Consider the following 22,649-nt stretch of genomic DNA (forward strand, 5'->3'; position numbering starts at 1 on the left):
AACAATATTGTTTTAATTGCATAGCATTCTACATGTCACGAGGACAGAATGTGGAGAAGGGATCATGGGTCAAAACTCAAACCCGCCCGCTTAAAAAATTATGGTAACGTTTTTTCATTATCTAACCGATTTTATTTATAGCTGCTATTTATAGCTGTACAATAGCTGCACCCTATACAAACTCTATCTGACTGAGGAATTAAAATATAATATAAATATATCATTATCGGTGTGATAATGAAAAAACGTTGTCATAAACGACCGTTGTCATCGATCGCGTTTTGGCCCATGCATGGTTTTGAATTTTTTATCCTTGTGACGAGTAGAATACAATGCGTCACACAAATTGTTGACCTTTTGACCTTGAAAATCAAGATCAAGGTTCATTTTACGGTGCCTACCTTACATCAATTTCTACCAAATCGAGGATGTCCACAAGTAATTCTAAAAAGTGTTAGCACGTTTCTCTAACCGTGCCAAAGTGATCCAACTATTGATTTTAGTTGTTCAATATGGCTGTATCACCTTAAAGCAATAGATCTTCAGTTTGGATGATTCAATGTGTGGATCATTGCGAATAAACAATGGTTTCATTTACGATGATTGTCCAAAGTGAAAAAAGTATAAATTCAGCTTCAGCCGTAAGAACATGTTTTCAATTAAAATTCAAAAAGAATTCGGTGCTCTATATTATTACGCCTTGTTCAATTATAGGCTGATTTTTTAATATTGAGTTGAAACAATCAATTATGTCACAATAGATTAATAACTCTAATGTATACAATGTTAATGTTACAATCATGTTATGATCATTTGTGAAGACCACGAATAATTTTGTTCACCCAATGTAACATCTTATAGTCTTCAGATAACAATGATGATAACGTGCGAGTTTTTGAACGAATGTTCAAATATAGGAAATTAATGCAGTGACTAGGTAATGAAAAAAGATCGGGCAGATTTGAAATGCGGACTTTGACGTATCTACTTTTCCGAGATATAATTTTATGATCATCGCTTGTTCCTATGACACTTTTGCAACGATTCGCAAACATATATAAATAATTTCACTCATAACAAATTAACTGCTCCTTTAAGCTCGATGTCGTTTTTCGAGTGATGTTTTCGTAAAAATATTTAACATAGACAGAAATAAGCGATAGTGACAAAATATGATAAATACACTGCACATTTTATAGAAAAAGTTATGGAAGTTGGATAGAAATTTATTTCATCATTCGTACAGGGTGTATCAAAAATATTGCGGATGGACTATGAATTAACTCATTCTATGGGTTTATTACTATCTACATATTTTATGCGATCCATACAATTATCAGATGACATCAAAACAAATTAAGGGAATAGATCTAGAAATATCGGTAAAATAATTATACCCAAATGGAATGCAGTTTCAAAAATAAATCCTATATTCGAAGTCATATCATGCCTGAAATATTGCGGGTGAACTTATTGGAAATTCAATAAAAATTAATTAATGCTACTGAAGAAGCTTGAGCATAATGTATCTACTTCAATCAGATCATGTGATGTCGAACGTTCAGTTTCCGCTTACAAATTGCTTTTAATGAATGAACGCGATCAATTACCTACTGCCAATATAAAATATATGCTTATAGTATATTGCGTTCGAATTTTTAGTAAAAATAAATGTGTAATTAAAGTTTCATTACTATAGGATATTTTCAATGCATTTATTACGTATTCATCATATGTTCTTATATTCTTACACTTTTACACACGATATTTTTACATTTTACATATTTTATTCGTATAGTTTGACACATTTTAAGTGCATTAACATTCACAATCTAATGATAAGACAGAATTACAACATGGGCGTAGTTGCTATCCGACTTCCTATCCGACATCCTTTATCTTTTTATGAGAGGAACAGAGATAAAACGAAACACGATTCGCTGCACTTGTTGCTATACTCTCAAGTTTACATTCATGAAGGATAAAAACACAAATTCCTAATACATCACTTCCATTAATACTAATTGTGCATATTAGATTTGAGACTGCAACAGATAAGTTTGTTTAATACAAATCAGAATGACAAAATTACGTGTGTGTCGTTTCGTATACTTGATCGTACTATTTCGTAATAATAAGTGAGGTTTGGCAACTCAAAATTAACAGGAAATTTTGTACAAATGTAATTCATGTGATGGTAAGAACAAAACAATTTTTTAAAAATGGACCTAAGAATGAAACACTCTCAAAAACATCCCAACTCTACAATAATTAGGATATGCATGTAAAGAAATGGCATTTCTTTAATTCAAATTTTACCGCGCTTCGCGCGTTGTAAAGCATAGGGACGGATGGAAAGAGATAGAGGACTACGCGATAGAGTACGTGCTCATAAAGTAAGAGAGTTAGAAAAGTGTAAATAAAGAAGTCAGATATAGAATAAACTTTAATTGTCGTTTCTTTGTTTACAGGTAAGATTGTACATAGTGTAGATAATTGTTGTAACCTAGCATAATAAATAAAGGAGAAAACTTTGTTTACAGGGAAACAAATTCTAGTTTATTGTGAAAACCCTGTTCAATAGATAATTGTCTTATATGCATATAAAATTCAGAAAGAGAATTAAATCAAAAGTTGTAGTATTTCCTATGATCTGGGTTAGGTATTGCAAATATCAGAAATTAAAATTAATTTTTTGAACGTACAAGTTTCTTACATTATTAACATATTACTTAGTGATGATTACTCAATGCATTTTAAAAATATACAATTCATAGCTAAAGATTTCTGTTAGAAAATTTTCCAACACCAGTAGATGACTGTAGTATGATAGTATGATAGTATTAGTAGAATTTTAATTGAAATATTATCACATATCTAAATCAATATCAAGGTAAACATTATGGTGTTCATTCGTTATTTTACAGTACATATTTCATTTAGTAGATGCATAGCAATGCAAAACAAGTGAAAGTTCAAGTAAAAGGTGGACAGAGATCTCACAAGTAACAGCTAAATGTTACCATAAGAGAAGACAACATTCCGATGAATATATTAATTTATTCCTTTCGTTCTCCATTGATGTACTTTTGTCTTAACTAATTTTAATGGTATCAATGTACATATATTCAAACAATGTTTTTAAACTACTAAATTTCTTCAAACGTCACGTTATTTGAAATTTTAGTCGTCAATATATTCTTCCAATCTAACCTTATAATTTGCATTGCATTGGTTGATTTAATTTTCCATTCCCTGCAGAAAAATATTATACGTGCTGTAAAGACACAGGGTGTCGCACGCAACTTGTTCACCCTGAATAACTTCTAAAGTATGCATTGTACGAAAATGTTTTGTATAAAAAAGTTGTGTGGTTTGGTGGGATACATTATGAAATGCATATATTCTTTTTATAAGTGGAGGCGTTTCGGAGGTTTCAAGGTCACCTTCATTTCTTTAAACGAAAAAGCCTACTTTTAGTACCGATAGAACATAGAATTCTGTGTAAAAATGTACTCACCTTTGTATGCCCTAGATTTAATAGTTAATGAGATATTATTGAAATTTACTTTTAGCAATTTTTACTAGAATATACAAATGTATTATAATTAAAATACTCGCTTTTAATCTTCTTTAAATCTAGAGGTTACTTAAATGTATAATTGTATATGCGCGGCCTCTATTGTAGAAATTGCAGATTAACTAGCGAGTCACTAAAATCGTCGCTAGATGGTAGCATCTGATAAAAATCTGCTATAGCAAGCTCTGCTGCCAATATTGCGCTAGGTTGCGGAAACAGATGGGTATGGAGTTGGTCCGCTAATCACCCATCAGTCGAGCGGAAATTTGCTCACTGGGATGTAATAACAAATTTCATCCAGTAGAATGTATAGAAATTCAATTTTTTTAATTTCTCATTTTATTATTCTGTGTATATTTTCTGTATATGTTTCGTATATGTATGTTTTAAGTATATTTTAATTCTACGCATGAAACTCGGGACCTCCGGCTGGTAGTCGGAGACCTTGCCAACACTACCACGGGGCTTTCTTGCCATAATGAAAATGAAGGCTCATTGGGATTTTTAAATACTGGGTACGTATTACAAGGTCTATAGGGTCACGTCCGAAAAGCGATTTCCGATACCGTGCGGTCTCCTTGTTAAACAAATTTTAACATAATTGGAATACAATATATGTAGAATTTCTTATAGAATTAAGATTAAACTTCACTTACGGGACCAGGATGTATTTAACTTTTCTTTATATGATCCTTTAAATTTTAACGAGAAAATTCCAAAAAATCCAAGTTTTAACTTTAAGAATTCACTGGTTTAAGAGTTATGCGTGTTTAAAGTTGGCCGATTTCAAGCGTCTTTGACAGGAAACGGCGCCACCATATTGGTGTGACTCGGATATCATCCAATGAGCGGAGCCGCAAGAAAGTTCGTTGGGGTCAGTATTCTGGCAGTGGAGGGGGAGGGGTGGAGATTACGCTTGCAAATTTACGTTATCGTCATCACCGTATGCTTGTGCCGCCATCTAGCAGTTCCGCTCGTTAGACGACGCGCGACGCTGAGTACATACCACTATGACGGCGCCCTTACTTGTCAAAAGCGCTTGAAATCTTCCAAATTTAAACACGCATAACTTTGGAACTAGTGAATTCCTAACGTTAAAACTTGGATTTTCGGTATTTTCTCGTAAAAATCTACAAGATCGTACAAAACAAGGTAAAAATTACGTACAAACGTAAAAACAACGTACAAACAAAAAAATTACACACGCCATTACGTTGATTGAAAAGTACAGTATTCCTTTTCCCCCTTTCACTTTTTTCTAATATTTATTATTTGTAAAAAAAACGCTGTCTAGTAATAGTGTAAACATCCTGTATATTGGTAATAATGTGTAAGACAATTACATCTAATTTTCTTACATCCAACATGTAAGAAAATGTGTTCGAACGCCACAATCGAGATGAGATTTTGGGCTGAAATTTTGTTTACAATATATGTCAGTAATACTACACAGATAAGGGTGTGTATGTAAAAACTTGATAGTTTAGAAAAAAACATTTTTTCTACATCGAAAAAGTTTAATATGAAATTCATTTTAGCACTATTCATTTCAGCGTCAAAAATGGTATAAAACGATTTACGTAGTTTCGAAATTATACGACTGGTATTAGATTTTCTGCTAAATCCTGCCCCCCCCCCCCGCCCCTTATCTTAATGCATTCACGCATAACCGCATTCAACCGCAAATTACAAGCATAATTAAAAGACAAACAATTTCTCATCGCTACAAGATCGGTAGATATTATCACGCTATATTAAAATCGCTTTTTACTCATTTCTCGTACGAAACAAAAATGTTCACAAAATGTTTCACTTTTCTTCTACATATGTATGAGTCTCACACTGATTTTTATTCTAATTTTATTTGTTTGAAAATTATATATGGTTTGCAATTCCCGAAGAAATTATTTAATTTTATGTAGCAACTAGATGAATTCTAGCCTCGAATAAAAACCTTGACTAAAATACGAGATTCTGTTGTCGATAAGACGTTCTCAACAGTAGTACTTGTTTTTTCTATCACTCGTATTCTGCCCCGTAGCCATCAAAACAACTCGTAATTACCTAATCGTCGAATATGTTTTCCCTCGATAAGCTGAAGTTCTGCAATTCGTTGCAGCATTTCCAGTTCTCGACGTCGTAATTTTACTATGATACATTTAAACGATACATTTTAAGAAATTGTCAAACATGGAATTTAAATGACTTTGAGGGGCCCATCTCATACGGTACTTGCTCTTTGTAGATGGAGGTGTTTCGAGGACTTCAAGGTCACCTTGATTTCTTTAAATGGAAAGGCCAACTTTTTGTATCATGCACCGATAGACTATCGAATTCTGTGTCAAAATGTATTGGCCTTCATATGTCCTAGATCTAAGAGTTAACGAGATATTATTGAAATACTGTGTACTCACCATAATCTTGTTTAGGGGCATCAGTTCGAGCACCTACTAGCTTCCAAGTACATATATCTCGTTAACTATTAGGTTCAGGACATATGGAGGTCAATACTCCATTTTTACTCAGAGTTGGATACTCTATTAACTTACGGTACAAAAAGTAGATAATTCTAGTAAGAAAAATGAAGGTGACCTTGAAATATCCGAAGCGCTTCCACCCAAAAAAAAGCAAGTATCGTATGAGATGGATTTACAATTTAATGACATCAAACTTTACTAACAATAACCTTTACTCAACATTGTTTTGAAAAATATTGGTATGGCGATTTTATTAATGAAATAAAACCTTTGAAACAGAAGATCTTAAAACACAATTTTGCCAAAAACGCCCTTATTCCTTCGAACCCTTCAGTTACAAGTTGATAATATATTAGTCATTGAAATATTTTTTCAATTGCTTTATGCCCAGCACTGCCCGGGGCAAGGTGGAAGACGCGTGCAAAACCCGATTCAAACAATATACCAGATTGAAATGGAAAGTTGTGCGAGATTTCTGCCGTTACAATTGAAAGTGGCCACTTACTGCTTACGGGGCGACTGTCAATGTAATCTTGTTCGCGCAGCAGAAGACACGTTTGTAATTCGCGAAAGTCAAGCGACGTTTATGTCGACGACAGGGAAGCTAACCGTGATTACTTGATTGCAGCATGAAACGAATCGTCGTTACCGGCCAACGTCCCACTAAAACTAGAAAATATGGCGAGCTGAGGATGGAAAGGCAATTTTATGAGAATTCTTGATTCATCAGGTCAGGTAATAGATAAGTCAATAAGAATTACGTTTATTCAGAGTAATAGTTTGACTGCTAAAGCAACAGCCTAAAAAATTCCATAAAATCAGTCATTTATTTAATGAAACAAACATTGAAAATTTAACATGTGTGATGCTAAGTAGTTTTTCAACCTTCTTGAATTTATTAGCTTTTCACCTTTCATATAATGAATATACAGGGCGAGGCGGCAGAAACAGGCCACCGGAACAACTCGGCTACTATTGGTGTTAGGAAGTAATGCATCAGATGAAACTTGCTTGGTTTCGAGGGGGCATTAATCTGATGTTAGTAGCTTTTTTATAGGTGGACGCGTAAAGGACATATGAAGGTCAACTTCATTTTTTTAAATGGAATGTCCCACTTTTTATACCATAGATCGATATAGTATCAAAGTCTGAGTATAAAAGCGTTGACCATAATATGTCCTAAACCTAATAGTTAACGAGATATTATACAAAGAGGAAAGAAAATTATTTCGATAATATTTCGTTAACTATTAGATTTAGGACATATGGAGATCAATACAGTTTTACTCAGAATTCGATAGTCTATCGATTCATGATACAGAAAGTAGGTCTTTCCATTAAAAAAAATCAAGGTGACCTTGAAATCTCTTCTATGCCTTTACCCACGCAGAGAATGTTTGTGTCAAAAAGACAAAAAGAATGAAAGCATAATCAAGCTTAGTATATTGAATTTCCAAGTGCTTATTTTATTGAACTTGCAGTACTTATTTTAAAAGAAAAAAAAGACAAGAGTGGTAAATATGTGTACGCATTCAATAATTACAAAGAAAGTAGAGCATTGGTTTAAAGTATGTAAAACTATTGCTATAAGATTTCTTTACACTATATTTCCTATTTTTGTAATACATTCTCCACGACTATTATTCCCACCGTTCAAAAATATGTGCTATATACTTGCATGTGTAGCCTCCAAATCATATTAAGCACCCGTAGTAAAAATGAAGTATATAGAATATTCGATTCTTGCCAATACGTCAAAATCCGCGAAGTATCGGTAACATTGGGCGCGACACCGAAATGGTACGGGAACCCTCAGAGGCCTAGACAGAAAAGCCCACAAGATGCAGTGTCTGTACTGATCGTGAGTCTGTGTCTGTGACGTGGCGATAGAATATGGTCGATAATGTATATTGATAATACAGGTTTACCTATGTATCATTTGTATTAAACTCAAATTAAATTTTAAAATATTCCGATTTATACCTTAATTAAAGAAGTTTGTGGTTGAGAAATGGTACCTTGTCCAATGCAAACATTATCCATCGCTAACGTTGTCCATCGTCCATGTAAACACTAACTTTATTGATCAGAAACTCTGGCAACAAAGCTATCTGGCTATACAAAATACTACATACTATACTGGCTATAAAAAATTAAATAAACTAGAAAAACGAGTGTGGACTTCATTTGTGGGAAACATAAATCAGAAAACTATGTATCCATAGTGAATAAACTTCTAAAAAATTGTGAAAAGCTAGGATGCAACATGTCGCTAAAAATGCATTTCTTGCATTCGCATTTAGACTTTTTTCCTGCAAACCTTGGTGACGTGAGTGATGAACATGGAGAACGGTTTCACCAAGATATTTCAACAATGGAAAAACGTTACAAAGGAAAAGACTTATGTGCGATGCTTGCTGATTGTGTTGCAATGATGTTTGCTTGTGTTGGACAATTATTATTGAAAATCGGGATACCAGGAACGAGCGTCAAGCAAGGCGGAAACATATTTAAATTTGTTTACATCAGAAATAGGTAAGTTTTTGTATTCAATTTTCTTTATTAAGCATTTCCACAATGAAATGTGAATATAACTCGTATTTTTATAATTTTTTGTAATGATTGGCACCCAAAAAGACAAAAAAAAATGTATGTAATTAAGCATAGTAAGCAAAGACATACTTCAGTGGTACCAACGTCGACTACGCATGACGATGGCCCTGGCGAGTCGAGAAAAGGCTGCAATGGCCGTCTGGCGCGAACGCGTCGCGCACAAGCTGTCAATTAATATTTTCTGAACCTTCTCGTATATTAAGGGAATCAAATACTTTTCGTGAATGATTTCTTTACCAGAAATGTCTATAGAATGCATTCCTGTATAGTAAATTCCTGCTAGATAAAGGATTTTTCACATAAATACAAAAATAGAGCGTACGAAGTACCCGCGTCGGCACATTTTCAAACTTTAACAACCATTTACAACTATTAGGAAGTACATAAAAATATGATTGACTATATGAATATGTAGAGGAGAGTCCCCTCTATCTCTTGACTCAAACTTGAACTTTCTCGCGTGCTTAGTTTTTGCGTAACACGTCATTTTTTATCAAAATCGTGCATCTTTACAAAAACCAATATTTTTCGAAAACGTTGCGTGATAGAGAAATTCTACTTTGGGATTTGGTTTCAGAATGACAAAGTGTATAAGAATCACCCAACAGGTATTGCAAAACTCGAAAAAAGTTTTATTTTGTTGGACAGTGATATGGATCTAAAATTGATGGCAATGACCCTTTTGTGAGGAATAGCAAGTGTGCGAAGTGGAATTGCGAATGTTGACCGTCAAATGCACTGTTAATTTAGACTTCATTATTAATTGTGGTCCACGTGACGTCAAGCAAACCGTTTCATCAAAGTAATACACGAAAGGAGAACACAATTTAGAGCAATTTGCTATATGGGAAAATACGTTTGCTTGGGTAGAGGTTGACGAGATCCTCGGCAGCGGGCACATTTGAAAATAGAACCGAATGCTCAAAACTTCTCAAGGCCTCGGCTGAGTACGGGTAACAGATTTACAGGGTCACAGCCACGGCATCCGGCATCAGCTTGCTCAATGTTTTCATCGTACGCGAAAGCGAATTTACAAGGTATGTTCAAAAAGAAACAGGAATAAGATTATTTTTTTCTAGGTTTGTACAACTGTAAGTGATGTACACGTTAATTGTCAGCCAAATTCGGTACGTAGTTTGCGACGTAATTTTGATGCTCTCCGATTTGTTGGTTATTCTATTGTTTTGAAAATGACGGATCAAAGAATTTTCATTAAAGGTTACGTTGGAAATAGATATAAACGCCGGAAGTGAAATGTCGGAAATGTTGGCTTCCTGCTGAATTCTTTTTTTTTCCAAAGATAAGGCACGTGACAGTTATGTGTCGAGTGGCAGATACATGCTTACCTTGGTTCCCATTTGGGGCCCCAGCGAGGTGAAAATGTTTTAAGGATTCACAAATTAACCCTTAACGGACCAATGCCGCCATATAAGCGGCATGGCACTTTTACTTACTGGGTCCAATGCCGCGTATTATATAAATATATATAAAATAAAACATAAATATTTTCTTTCCTCCACAGTTTCTCTTCGTATGAAAAATAGCTTGGACCTGTTGGAAAGTAAAGTTGAAATACTTCCGGACCGTTAAGGATTAATCGTTGGACGACATTGAACCTGCCTACTCGTTAAAATCCACGAGGGCATTTCTAATATCCGCCCTATGGAATTATCGAGTAGATGGGATCAATACCTGTTCACGTTACAATCAGGTTCACATAAGTAATTTACTTGTGATCACTATAAAATGGTTTGCAATTATTCACAAAAATGTACATATTTGTTTACGTGACTGTCGTGCGCCTCTATGACGTACGCAACGTACACCTCTGTTGGTAGGGTTGCCGCATTTTAAGCGGATTTTTAGTTGTTAATAATTAAAAAATGAAAGCGAAAATGACATTTTTTTATTCTTCATCTTCGTCTTATATTGTCATGGAGAACCACCCTTTGAATTTTCTGTCACCTGTAATCGAACACTATGTATAAAATCTGTTTCGGGCACGTTTGCCTCAATTGAGACAGAACCGCCCTCACCATTGCGCCCATTGACCTCTTCCAGTAGGAGCAGTTATCGAGCCTCCTTACAAGTCTCCTTACAAATTATAGTGTTGATTGCAGATGTTGACAGACTTGTCGATAAGAAGTCTACTGTTATGCCGCATCATCCTCCAACCTTATCTTCGTCCTTTTTGCCCGGCTGATTCACCTATTTGACTGGACTAGGAACGGCGGAGTTATGTGTCCGGTGACACATATTAGGGTTCCGAAGGTCTTTGGAAAAGGGCCATATAAGGAGCCTTCTCATCAAAGGACCTCCACTTCCGAGTTAACACTTCGATTGCACGGACGCATAATTTCTGTAAACGCGAGTTTCTCGTAAGAAATCTGTTGGTGTGTGCGAGGCCTACCTAATAAAAACTTCGAGTTATCAAGAAGACAAGGATTATTTCTCGAGAGAATCCCATCCTTCTTTCTTCACGGCATAACACTACGAAACGCATAACTTCTCCTAAACTTGCTTAAAATTAAAAACAAACATTTTTTTGATGTGTGAACAAATGAATAACAAATGAATAATATTTCTTCATTATTACTTCCAAAATGAACAATAATAAACTGCATAGATGATTCGAAATCTTTAAACGACGCAACTTTGAAAATTTCAATAACCCTCCGTATGCTACGCCGGAGTCATTCGCGACCCGTCGCGGTAGGGATAAGCTCGAGCGACCCGCCAATATGTACAATCTTATCTTATAACTACTTTAATAGCTCGATATTTGAATTCTGAACCTTGTCTCCTAAAGGATTTTTGAGTCTTCTAGTGGCTAAACCGCGGGACGTGACACTGACGAAAAAATGTTTCCAACAAAAGTTAATTGATATTCAGTCGTCTATAAACCCCCAAAGAAAAAAATTACAAAACATTTTTTTAAATAAAAATGTATGCTCACCTTAATTTTTTAATTGCCACTATATATATATATATTTTATTACAAATTGTTGTAGCTGACGTCAAGACGAATCCAATAACCTATTTTACTATGGCTTTAAGTCTTAAAATAATGCTGAAATAATTTTGTCCGCCTAGATTGGCATTTTCGCCCGCTGAGGCGCTGCAGCGCTGGTGCGAGTCGGCTTGTTGCCTCGCGGCAATCCGCACGGGCGACCGGGGCGTAATAGTGCGGTAGCTGATTCTACGTCATCGATTCTCGGTACACCGACTACCAGTGTCGCCAGATGCGGGAAGGGAGCACGAATCAAGGGAAAAAGTTACCCATTCTCTGCTAGTACCAGAGTGTGCACAACAGAGACGGAAACGCGTCACGTGACCTGGCCGCGGCGGAAGCGCAGGGAATAGCGCGGTAGAAAGGGAAATTAGAGTGGGGGAACAAGTCTTGATCTGACGACAGTGCCAATTGCCCAGGCGTGCGATACTGTTTCAAAGTTTCTGATTCCGAACGCTAGGCGAGAGCGATTCTTGGAATTGTGAAAATAAATTAGAAATATTTGAGAATAGCGGTTGAGAGTTGCTGGTTTTTGATTGGAATATTTTGGAACTTTTTTAATCTGTAAAATAGCAAAACGTCAAAACGACAAAATAATCAAATTGTATTCTTCTTGTTTTTACATAATAGAGGGTTAAAAATGACATTATACAAGCTCTATACATATAATCTACAATGGCTTATGTAATTAGAAGTGTCATCTGCCGTTATCAAAAAATGGTAAGAATAAATTAATTTTTAGCTATGCATAACTTTCTATAATATGAAACGAACTGCGAATGTATAATTATAGATTTTCAAGAAAATATATATATTAATATTTGTTAAAAAAGATTCTCGTTCAGATTAACAAAATACGTCCATGACACTTAAAAATCTTTTTGTAGAGTAAGAATTTTTTTCAATTAGAAACATTTAAAAATTTGGCATTTGATTCCATTAGACTATTAATTGTTATCATTGAAATTGTATATCTACATACACGAATAGAAATATGTACGTGGAGAGTTGTATTATAAATTTTAGTACTTCATGCAAATTAAATATTAAAAATATCAAGAAATCATTTTAGTAAGGTATTAAGGAAAAATTGCAAACTCACATTTTGTAAATAGGGTAACATATAGTTTTATTAACTTTGGAAAGTACATTGACAAAACATGTTTGTTATCAATGCAAAATATGGAAATATACTAACTAATAATTAATTTAAATTAAGATGTGGTTATGAAGTCGAATTCTTTTAGTATTACGTCAAAGTCATGAATGAGGTAAATGAAAAATATAGGATGACCCATTTTTGTATTTTTTCATTTTGACATGATTACAAGAAGATGCAAACCATAGTTTGAAAACTTTTGTGTATAAAAAATATTATTTCTAATAATAAGCATGGTTTCGAAATATTTTCGCTGCAAAACGAAGAATGAACGTAGCAGCGTGAGTAAGATGTTTTGGGACACGTTGTATATATGTATGTACGAACAGCAAGGACTTTCGCTTTCGAAAGCTGTGCCACTTATCGATTGACTTTCTTCTCTTCCGCCATCGTTCATTTTCTATTCAGTTCTGTCGCAGACTATACTCACGGATGTTTACTATATTTCACTTTTATACTGTCATCTTACGACAATCTTTACTTTTCCTTTTTCTAGAGAACTACTTTCCTTTAACGTGTTAATTTAAAGTTCATTACGAGATGTGAACTTTCTTTTTACAGATCCTTGAAACTTAAGAACACATTTCATTCGAACAATTTTCATTGTAGGCACAGATAAAAAATTTAAAAATCGTGACCTTTACTTTTTCCTTCGCAATTGCGACAAATAGTAATTTATAAAAAAAAATTATTTGCTAAACTAATTCCTTCTAACATCTCAAAAAAATTCGAACCGTTTAGTTCACATATAAAAAAATTATTCGTTTTAAAGAGTGTACGAATACTTTTGACACTGACTGTATATTTCCTAAAAATTTACTAAGAAATGTAATAAGTATGTAATAGTAAATGTAATAAGTTACGAGATCATGAAAAATGGTAAAGTTCTTATATGTAAATAAATAATATGGGAGTAATAATATATTCTTCTTATTTGACAACCTAAGTGAAAAAAATAGTTAGAATGTATTGAAATACTTAAAAGAGACAACAAAATAATCGAAAAGATATTTGTCATAACGTAATTTTTTAAGGAATCTTGGGGTCGTCGGTATTGCTTCAAACTACAATCTTATTCTACAAATCATTAATACTTCCTGATTTCATCAATTACATCGATAGCAGCACGTATCGCGTAACCTCAAGAAGTGTTAGTTAATCTTCAACGAAGAATGTAGCATCAAAGAATTTTAATGAACTTGAAATCCTTTAGAAAGGTGACCTCGGAAGAATTTTTTCGATCAGTTCGTTTTCTTCTTTGAACACTTTAAGAAAATATTTTCACTCGCAAAACTGGAAAATAGTGTTTTCCGGTAGTCATTTTGTTTTATGACAGTATGAATTTCATTAAAATAGCCTTTCAATATATTGACCTGAGATTTGTTAAACTTAAAATAAGTGTTCGCTGTACAAACATAGTACAATTTTGCACACATATTTATTCGGAGTACATCCATTTTTTTTCAAGTAACAATAATCAAAATTACTTGAGTTATATATATTTTTATAGAGTATGATCTAAAAAACACGTGTTGACTGTTTCATGATTCTGGTCGTTCTATTGGTGGAAAACAAAAAAATAAGCAAATACTAATCAGTATAAATGTGGCCACGGTGTGAACTAAAATAAATTAAAAATTTCGATTAATTACACAACGGCGGCATTTTGAACTCAAATTACTGATTTTTGAAATACCTCTCCGCTTTTAGCACGTTAAAAAAAAATAAGAAAAACGACGGATTTTATAAATTTGGTTCGCGCGATAACTTGCAAGTATACCAAACAGGCTATAAGTTGTAATAGATAGCAAGTAATAATAGTAATAAAAGTAACAAATTCTTGAGACATCAAAATTGTAATCACAAAAATGTAGAATTAAATTTACTGTTGTCCACCCAGTGTCCTGACTTGTTTCATTGTTTTAAATATGCTAACAATTTTCTATCCCGTATCAAAGTTTTCTCGCTTCCGTTATTTTATACGATGTAGATATTTATAAAACATTCATTGCTGCTTTAAAATAGAATTTCAGTTTGTAAAAATTATACATACATTAGTGTTTAAACTTTTTTTGTCCGCCACTGTGTTTATGATGCGTAGTCCATGTATTTTATGTATACCCGTAAACACCGGAAATTCCCCTGCCCGTGATTTCAGTTAGATGGTGCACGTTATATGTTCTGCATAGTGAAGTCTTCCCTCTGACACTATGAATGAGGGTGTACGGAAATCGTCGGGCATTTAACATATGAAAATGTGACGAGTTCTATAAGAGCTAGGGTAAGGGACCCAATTACTGTGGGGGTGCCAATCACTGTGCCTATATTAATTACACTTATTTTTAAAGCACAATGAATATTAGAAAAGAGATATGTAACATATACAATATTAAGTCGTTTAATGAAAGAAATGTGATATCTCTTTTTTAGTATTCATTATGCTTTAAAAATAAGTATAAATAATATAGGCACAGTAATTGACACCTCCGCAGTAATTGGGTCCCTTACCCAATCTCTTGACGATAAGCGTCGTGAAGTTTCATAAAATTATTCAATAATTAGAGTATCACTGTTTTAAAGTCTCAGAAAGCTTGCTAGATAAAGTGACCGTTAATTAGAAGGAACACAGGGGAACAACGGACCGAACCGATGACAAAAAACAAATGTATTCTCGAAGTCGATGCCGTAAACGTGAATCTCATAGTGATTTCATTTTCTTAATTACGTACTCCATGCACGAGCGCGGTTCTTGCGCCGCGACGGCCCATGGTGTGTTCGTTTCCTTCGTGTTCGCTTACATTTTCCACATTGACTGCGTTGTTTCGTGACGGAGTCAGAGTCACCAAGGCATCTCTACCGCTACGTGATCCTTCTTTCGTAGAGAAAACGCTCGGCTACAGATAAATCATGGATGGCGTGGCTGACTCGTAATAATGAAATGTTATAGAGAGCCCAGCGGGAAATGGTGGACAAGTAGAAGAAGCAAGAAGAAAGGATAAAATATAGCCGAACGTCTACCATTTGGACTCTGCACACGACCTTAGCTACCAACGAATCGTGCATACAACGTCCGCCTGTGTTTTCGACATTGCAGATAGATTACATCGTAATTCCCCTTCATTTTCAATAACTTTTCACAAGCGTTTAGAACCACAAAATTACTGTATTTTCGACTTCGAAGTATTTTCTTTGAGAGATTTACCGACGCTATTTTAGCGTCGAGTATTTGTTGGCTTCAGGGCAAAATTGACAAGTTTCATTAAAGGGAGGTTCCGGCCTAGGAAGCTAAAGAAATGGTCATTTTCAGGACGCGTTTCTAACAAAAAAATAAAGTAACAAACTGTTGTTTTCAGAATTTGTTATACAGTGTAAGGGATCCAATTACTGTACAATTTACTGATTTAATGAAAAAATTTAATATGCTTTTTTTATATTCATTATGCTTTAAAAATAAGTATAATTAATATAGGCACAGTAATTGGGTTCCGTACCAAAAAGTATGAGATTGTTTTTTGCAAATTTCGTATGGTCATTTCTTCGGAAATTTCGTGCAATTCAACAATATATTAGGGTTTTTTGTTTAAGATTTAGAACCGACGAACTAGGCGTCCCATCGTCTAAAGAAAACTTTTCGAGAACACCCAAAGGATATATATATATATACGCAGAGAATGTTTGTGTCACAATGCAAGACAAGGAAGTGTGTATTATACAAGGTGGGGCAATAACTATGTCCACTTTGAATATTGCCGTTATTTGTAATAATATGAAAAAATGTTGTATACAAAACTTACACGGTATAGGGGGGGGGGGGGCATATTGTGACACAAACATTCTCTGCGTGGGTGGACGTATAGAGGAGATTTCAAGGTCACCTTGCTTTTTTTAAATGGAAAGACCTACTTTCTTTATCATGAATGGATAGACTATCGAATTCTGAGTAAAACTGTATTGACCTCCATATGTCCTAAATCTAATAGTCGAGATATTATCGAAATCATTTTCCTTCTTCTTTGGTTAATATCTCGGTAACTATTAGGTTTAGGACATATGAAGGTCAACGCTTTTATACTCAGCCTTTGATACTGTATCGATCTATGGTATAAAAAATGGGACATTCCATTTTAAAAAATGAAGTTGACCTTCATATGTCCTTTACGCGTCCATCTACAAAAAAGCTACTAACGAAACCAAGCAAGTTCCATCTGATGCATTTCTTCCCAGCATTTCTTATACACCAATAGCAGTCGTGTTATTCAGGTGGCCTGTATCTGGCGCCTCACCCTGTATAATAAAAATGTTGAATGTATAATACATTGTTGTTGACCCTAATATATTGTTGAATTACACGTAATTTTCGAAGAAATGACCCTACGAATCTTATACTTTTTCTGATACTTGATTAGGGCGGATAATAAAAATCTCTTTGTGGACTTTAACAAGTAGGCAGGTTCAATGTCTGTCAACGGTTAATTTGTGAATCCACAAAGGCATTTTCACTTCGCTGGGGTCCTAAATGGGAATCAAGGTGTATCTGTCACTCGATACGTAACTGTCGATTATTATGATAAAAGAAATTTTTTTATTCTCCATTTTCGTCTTATATTGTCGCGGAGAACACTGAATAATACTTCTAAAATTGTCCAGAGACTTTCAATGGAATTCAGATATAGGGATTGTGGTGGGCACTCATGTTTTTAAATTCTTTTTTTCTCGAAAGGATTGGATGCCTCCTGTGAATTGTACTTGGAGTCGATATCTTGGTAAAGGAAAACGACCCGGAACAACTGTATTGTTCGTATTCATCTGTGTAATTAAGGATGCGGATGTTAGTTAAAGTCAATGTATTCACAGAAATAAAGAGAATTAACGACAAATGTGTACTATGTAGTTGTTAATATTATTACAATGCAACAGACCTTAAACTTACTTTTGTCCGCTGGGCTAGTCGAACAAAATGGGTTGTTGAGGATTGCGTGAAAACAGATGAATAAACAAAAGAAGTTTGATATCGTGTAAGAAAGATGCCCTGGATTAGATAGCCATTAGAAGCTGGATTAAAGAAGCCATCTAGTACTAAAGTTATTAACACTCATATACAGAAATTCCAATTTTAACTATTATTATATCCGCCACTGTACCTTATATACCAAAACATCCAACACATAGGGTAAGGGACCCAATTACTGTGGGGGTACCAATTACTGTAGTTATATTAATTATACTTATTTTTAAAGTGTAGTGTATATGTCATATATTTCTTTTTTAATATTCATTATGCTTTAAAAATATGTATAATTAATATAAGCACAGTATTGGGTTCCATATGTTCTGTTACACCGTGTATACACTAATGTGAATCACTGAAATGTAAGACCCCTTGTAATTTTCCAACAAACAAGATGATAAAGTCAGCTATGCATTTAGCAGAAGTAACATACGTTGCGACAATAATTGTTTAATTACCATCGTATTACCACTCTTTCGCTTCTTCCAACTGTCCAATTAAACTCTATTCCGAACTTTAATCGCCTTGATACCCAGCGTCGTGTACAGAGGCAAGCGAACTCGTACTCTAAAAACTGGTAACCGTCCAGTTAAGCTTGTAAACGTTTGCGACAATAGTTCAACAGAACAGTGTAGGAAACACGAGTTTCCGTTTCGATGTGCGACCCTAATTGTACCTTATAATCACGCAGTAAATTTAATGGTTTAATTATTTCGTGCGAGCTAATGTCACTGGTGGTTGAAATATTTCGACGTGAATTTCTTTGACCTTCAGGCTTCCAAGAGAACGACAGTAACTCTAATTTTCGTTAAACATGTAATCCTGCAGTAATTAAATAATTTATTAAATGACATTTGAAGTACGCTGTTGAAGGATATGATAGAAGATTATCGGTTCACTAGATGTGAAAATAATAAGCTTCGAAAAACTGGGCAATGGCATAGAATTCCACCTTTGCTTCAACTTATTTTTTTGCAATCGCTTTTGATATAACAAATCAGTGTAATTGTAATCTTCTCTTTTCAAAATATGGTAACATGTGGCGAATGTCCCCATGGGAAATGTGAGGAACCGTTCATCTGTCACAATTTTGAAAAAATAGTAACGAAGCATTAGTCGATGTTGATAACGATCAAGTTATCTCTGATGTATAAAAACCCTTGCAATTGTAAGTAAAGTTTGGATTAGATTTAAGTGATGTTTTACTGAACATAATGTACTTTTCCGTATATCACATAAACTAAGGCAAAGCAGCGGTAACGCCTAAATATAAGACAAAGTTGTTCAAAATTATAATATTGACAACACATTTCAAGTTCAGTGAGATCGATGAGGAGGCTAAACTTCCAAACAATCACCAATCACGTTAAAGAGATTTCTCATTAAATCTATCATAAAATTTCAGTAAATATTCTAAATATATATACAGGGTGAGACGCTACAAACAGGCCACCTGAATAACTCGGCTGCTATTGGTGTTAGGAAGAAATGCATCAGATGGAACTTGCTTGGTTTCGAGGGGGCATTAATCTGATGTTAGTAGCTTTTTTGTAGGTGGACGCGTAAAGGACATATGAAGGTCAACTTCATTTTTTTTAATGGAATGTCCCATTTTTTATACCATAGATCGATAGAGTATCAAAGTCTGAGTATAAAAGCGTTGACCTTCATATGTCCTAAACCTAATAGTTAACGAGATATTACCCAAAGAAGAAAGAAAATTATTTCGATAATATTTCGTTAACTATTAGATTTAGGACATATAGAGGTCAATACAGTTTTACTCAGAATTCGATAGTCTATCAATTCATGATACAGAAAGTAGGTCTTTTCATTAAAAAAAATCAAGGTGACCTTGAAATCTCCTCTATGCCTCCACCCACGCAGAGAATGTTTGTGTCACAATATGCCCCCCCCCCCTATACCGTGTTAGTTCCCCCCGTGCCCCCCTATAACTATGTCCACTTAGAATATTGCCGTTATTTGTAATAATATGAAAAAATGTTATATAGAAAACTTACACGGTATAGAGGGGGACATATTGTGACACAAACATTTTCTGCGTGGGTGGAGGCATAGAGGAGATTTCAAGGTCAACTATATTTTTTTAAATGGAATGCTATGTTTTTTTATCACGATGTGATAGCCAGTGTTGAGACGAAATCAGCGAGTTATCATTAAAGGTCACGTAAGGTCAAATATGGTAGTAAAATAAACTTTATTACCTTACAGGAGATGCTCGAATTGGTGATCGTTTGCGTCAATGCAAAGTTGCAATCTTCGTATCCCTGCATCACGTGCATGTCTTATCGTTTCTGAACTTATTCTAGCACATGCTGCAATTATCCGTTGTTTCATATTTTCTAGTGTAGTGGGTACTTTTTTTGGCATCGTGTCAGCCCCATTGTACCATTCATCTTTGTCCTTACCATATTTTACGTATCTTTAGAAACAAGAAAGATATTTGAGGTGCAAACGTTAGGTGACTCACCCTGTATAAACAAGATGATAAAAAATATATATAATAAATATATATAGTATAAATATATGTTTATATATATTTATATTATATATAAATATAAATTCTATTTATAGCCTCGCCAAATTCGCGAATTTTTCTCTTTTGTTAAACATTTAAAGCTGTTAAAGTAATCTATAACTCTAAAATTGTTTAATGTAGAAATAAAAGATATTAGTTAAATATATCAAGTTTGATTATATGATCAAACCGTTTTGGTGGAAAGTTATGTTTCGGTATAAAAAATACAGGTTTAACTATACTGTCTCTACTAACTCAAACAAATCGTTAATTTAGCAAATTAATTCAAACAATTTTACAAATTGAAACACATCAAAATCAAAAATTGATTTTTTGGTGGTGTAAAATCAGTGTATCCCCAGTGTGACAATATCAGAGAGGATAGGAGAGTGCTCACGCCCGGGGTTTCGGCGTTCCCACTTTCGTGACATCGCCGTTTTAGCATGGCACAGAACCGGGCCGTCTTTCCTGGAACAGAACCGGCCCGTCTTTTAGCATGGCACAGAACCGGGCCGTCTTATCTGGAACAGAACCGGACCACTCACGAGATATACAGGGTGGTTGGTAACTGGTGGTACAAGCGGAAAGGGGGTGATTCTACGCGAAAAAAGAAGTCGAAAATATAGAATAAAAATGTTTCGTTTGAGGCTTTGTTTTCGAGAACATTGAGTTTGAAAATGCAGCCAATGCGCGTGTTATTCGATAGGAATTGTCTGCTGCGTCTGACCATGACCTACCAATTCTACTTCCTACGCATACTAAAGCACGCGAACTCGACGGATCTTTAAATTCGATTTTCTCGAAAACAAAGCCTCAAACGAAAAAATTTTATTCTATATTTTCGACTTCTTTTTTCGCGTAGAATCACCCCCTTTCCGCTTGTACCACCAGTTACCAACCACCCTGTATATAAAGACTGCCAGCCCCCGTGTTAAACTGCGAGTCTCCAAGTTGGTCCCAGTGGGTACTGGGACCGGTCGGTAACGGCCCCAATGTCGAGATACTCTCGTCGGTTGTGGAACTAAGAATGTGGAACTATCACTGATCTCAAATACCAACATCGCTAAACATGCCCCGCTCGCTACGTAAATAGAACATTTGCTTGTGAATTACGGAAAAAACGTCAGTGATAGAGGCAACAAATAAACGTATAATGCGTAGAATGAAAATAATTATCTTTTATTGTATAATTTCATTACACTCTTATTGCCTTCTTATTTTCCATATTGTTCACCATTGTAATCATTATTTTATAATCGATAGTTTATAGGTGAAATTAATTAATTTGGAAATTATTGCGATATTTATAAAATAATGATTATTCAATAAAATATATTCTGTAATAGTTATAGAATTAAAAAAAAGAATAAATACAATATACAAGTAATGATAAAATTCAATCGTTCTTATTGTGATCTGTAGTAAAAAACAGAAAATTAATTTTTTCACTTATTTAACCGATAATACCACTTCTAATGCTGGACTACATTGACTGCAATTATTCAAGTAGAGGTAGTAACGAAATGAAAGTGTTAAGTAATGAAACTAACTTTCGACGGATCTTATCCATGTAATGCTATTTGATGGCAGTATTATTGCTATTTGTACAAACGCACAGATACACAGATTCTTATATCTTGCAATGCACGTTGTTTTTTTCTCCGTCAACCGATTTGGATGAAATTTTCAGTTTGTGTATCACTAACATAAAGGTAGAGATAAAAGTATTGAAAAGAGTCTAAGTCATTTTAAGTTTTAATTATAATTGTATTGTTTGCTATTTTTTATACCTTATAGAATTGTTTCTTTACACTTTATATTTTTTATATTTTATAAGCAATAAAATTTATGTATAATCATTAATTGTATTGTTAAATTTAATTTTCTGTGAGTAATTGTCAATACATATACATTAGTAACCACATCTATTTGTCCGCGGCAAAAACCAAGCTGTCGAACTCAAGGCGGGAAGGACTCACCGCGTCTCTTTCTTTTCATATGCTGTCCTTCTTTGCGTCCGAAACTTCCGTCGTTCATTACACAAGTAAATATCATCGGAATTTTGTCATATTTGGTACCGTTTTCCTTAGAAAAATGCCACGAGTATGTTGGTGAAAGTCCGATAGAAAAATAATTAATAATGAAAAAGTTAATTTTTATATTTAAAGGGCCTGGTCTTCGTAGATTCGCGATAAGGTAGAGTGACTACATCACCGTCAAAAAATGGTTTTATGTGCCTCAACTTTTCGTCCTTATATAAGAA

At 34.4% G+C, this 22,649-nt stretch overlaps 1 long non-coding RNA gene across 1 annotated transcript in view; it reads right to left on the minus strand.

The window, feature by feature from the left end:
- LOC143353605 (uncharacterized) overlaps window positions 1-22,649 on the minus strand; it is a 166,081-nt gene that overhangs the window by 94,313 nt on the left and 49,119 nt on the right. The window lies entirely within an intron of this gene.

This window comes from Halictus rubicundus, chromosome 1 (assembly GCF_050948215.1).
Source record: "Halictus rubicundus isolate RS-2024b chromosome 1, iyHalRubi1_principal, whole genome shotgun sequence".
Lineage (NCBI taxonomy): Eukaryota > Metazoa > Arthropoda > Insecta > Hymenoptera > Halictidae > Halictus > Halictus rubicundus.